This window comes from Octodon degus, unplaced genomic scaffold, assembly GCF_000260255.1.
Source record: "Octodon degus isolate 3935 unplaced genomic scaffold, OctDeg1.0 scaffold00205, whole genome shotgun sequence".
Taxonomy (NCBI): Eukaryota; Metazoa; Chordata; class Mammalia; order Rodentia; family Octodontidae; genus Octodon; species Octodon degus.
Window position 1 is genome coordinate 798,900 of NW_004524781.1, and position 3,159 is coordinate 802,058.

General features: G+C 51.3%; 1 pseudogene; it reads left to right on the plus strand.

The window, feature by feature from the left end:
* Nucleotides 1-1,984: 1,984 nt before the first annotated feature.
* Nucleotides 1,985-2,683, plus strand: LOC101565988 (annotated as a pseudogene).
* Nucleotides 2,684-3,159: the final 476 nt, after the last annotated feature.

The following is a 3,159-nucleotide window of genomic DNA, read 5'->3' on the forward strand; positions in this document are numbered from 1 at the left end:
ATCTCAGACACATGAAGTACATCAAGACAGTACATAACAGAAGGGATACGCAAGCGGGACAAGAGTAGGCACGACAAGCGCTTCAAGAAATCCCCAAGTTCTCTGACACCCTTTCAACTCAGAGCTCCCTCTCAGCCTCCTCCTCCTCCTCCTCCTCCTCCTCCTCCTTCCCCTTCTTCCGTGTGTGTGTGTGTGTGTGTGTGTGTGTGTGTGTGTGTAGAGAAGGGTATTACAGAACTTTCTGCTCAAAGATGCTTAACAATGGCAGAAAATGGTTAGTAAGGGACTTGAAAAATCTAACCCCAAAGAATCCAGAACTCAAACAGTAACTAAGAGGTAACTTCTGATCTGGGGCAAATTCAAAAATAAAGAAATAATCATCCCAGGTAGAATAGGTGAAATGAGTCTCTTTTTGGTGAGTTCTTTTTTTTTCTTTTTTTTTTTTCAGTTCGCACTATCACCTTCAGCTATCGGTCATTTATTTTATTTTATTGTTTTTAACATTTATTTATTTATTGTGTATGTGTGGCCAGCTCAGCCCACCAGGGGGCGGGGCTGGCTGGCATGTGGTGCTGGGGGATTGAACCGCGGTCCCTGTGCTTTAGCCAAGCTTGTTTCAAGTAGGTGCTTTAGACCACTGAGCCATCTCGCCAGCCCACTATCAGTCATTTATGAGAGCTCAAGCAGAAGGTCATCTTCATCTTACCAGGATCCAGGTCAGTCTCAGCTTCTAATTTGCCTCCTGAACTCTCCCATATTAGCTTCTCAAAATCAACCTCCACAGAGATCGGGGGCTTTCCTGCTGAGGCAATAGCTTGTCATTTAAAAGACCCCTATGCAGCATATTCTGCTCAGAGTTTAACAGATCCCCAAGGTATCCAAGAGGGCTGAAGAGAAGCACACAGTGCCGTCTGCTTGCACACAAAGAAGAACCGAAATAGCAGGCGTGGGGCTGCATTCTGGGGTGAGAGACTAGGTGAGGAGACCCGAAGTGCATGGGCAGGGACCATGGGGGTTCAGAGAGTGGCGGCGGGGGCAGAAGTGGGGTGAGAGGCGTGCCCGAGGGCGGCCCTGGCCACCCACAGTTGTCCAGTCCTCAGGGGCTCCCACCCACTAGCTAAGCAGCCAGAGCTCTGCAGAGCCGGGCCAGAGTTCTAGGGCTGGAGCCTTCCAGACAGAGGATCCCTCTGGACTGGGCTGTTCTAGGAGGCGGAAAGCCTTGTGCATCCCCAGCTCAGGGAGCCCACAGACACCCCGCTGCCTCCTGCAGCCCTCGGAGCTCAAGCCCTCTCTGCAGGGAAAGGCATGGTGACCTGAGGAGGGGTGGAGCGGCCCCTGGGACACAGATGAGTGCTGGCCTGGTGAGATCAAATGTGGACTCAGCCCGTGCCAGGGTGGCAGGCAGGGCCCTGGCAGTTCCCACTACCCTTCCCCCATGCCCTGCTCCAGCACCTGTTACTGACAAGTGGGGTGGGAGTGCGGCAGCTCCACCACTGCCCACCTGCAGGGCTCTGCTGAGGGGGCTTGAGAACTGTATCTCTGGTGTCACCCTGCGCTGGTGCACAGAGCCAAAGGGAGTCCCCAGGAGGAGCCTGGCCCAGACACACAGGTGGGCCTGTCGTCAAAGAGGCAGAGAGAATGCCTGGTTCCTGCTGCCACCCTTACATAGCATCCACCTCTGCCCACGTCCACCCATGTCCAGGCATGGCCTGGGGAGTTTCCCTCCCCTGCCATCTTCCCTTTGCACGCTCTGCTTCCTGCCTGCCAGGCCATGAGCAGCGCTCCTCCGCCAGGCCCTGTGCCATAGCGCCCTGCCCCTGAAGCCAGACGACTATGCACACTCTGAGCCAAACTAGACCTCTTCCTCACCAAGCTGCAAGGCCCTGCATTTTGTCCCAGGAACAAAAAGTAGCAAAAGAAAAAAAAAAAAAAGGGAGCCAAGAAGAAAGTGGTTGATCCGTTTTCTACAAAAGCCTGGTAGGATGTGAAGGCACAGGCTATGTTCAACATAAGAAATATTGGAAAAACACTCTCCACCAGAACCCAAGGAACCAAAATTGCATCTGATGGGCTCACAGGTCGTGTGTTGGAAGTGAGCCTTGCTGACCTGCAGAATGACGAAGTTGCCTTTAGAAAATTTAAGCTAATTACTGAAGGTTCAGGGCAAACACTGCCTGCCTAACTCCCAGGACATGGACCTCATCTGTGACAAAATGTGTTCCGTGGTCAAAACCTGCCAGACCATGATCGAAGCTCATATTGATGTCAAGACTGACGATGGTTGCTTGCTTCAACTGTTCTGTGTCGGCTTTACTAAAAAACGCAACAATCCAATCCGGAAGACCTCTTACACTCAGCACCAGCAGGTCCGCCAGATCCGGAAGAAGATGATGGAAATCATGACCCGGGAGGTGCAGACAGATGACCTGAACGAAGTGGTCAATAAACGGATTACAGGCAGCACTGGGAAAGACACAGAAAAGGCTTGCCAGTCTACCCTCTTCATGATGTCTTCGTCAGAAAGGTAAAAATGCTGAAGAAGCCCACGTTTGAATTGGGAAAGCTCACGGAGCTTCATGGTGAAGGTAGCAGCGCTGGAAAGGCTACTGGGGATGAGACGGGAGCTAGGGGATGAGCTGAACGAGCTGATGGATGAGAACCACCAGTGCAAGAGTCCACTTAAGATCCAGATTTTTAATAGCGATAAAGTCCTGTTTGTGATGAAAATAAAAGTGGCAAAGACACAGAGAGGAAGCCCAGGATGGAGCTGCTTTAGCCAGGGCTTGGAGAACAATTCTTCCTGCAACTACCTAACAAACCAGTATCCCCAAATTATCTTCAGGAGATATCTGCTTATAAGAAAGGCTGCCCCTTAAAATGGTATCTGACCCATGCATATAGCCCAACTTAAGTGCACAAGAAACATAAGAAAACAACCAGGTGTGGTGGCGCACGACTGTAATCCCAGTACTCAGGAGGCTAAGGCAGGAGGATCACTGCAAGTTCAAGGCCAGGTTGGGCTACAAAGTGAGTTCCAGACCAGCATAGTGAGACCCTGTCTCAAAGAGACAAGAAGAATAAGGAGGAGGAAGAGGAGGAGGAGGAGGAAGAAGGGGAAGAAGAAGGAGGAGAAGAGGAAGAGGAAGAGGAAGAGGAAGA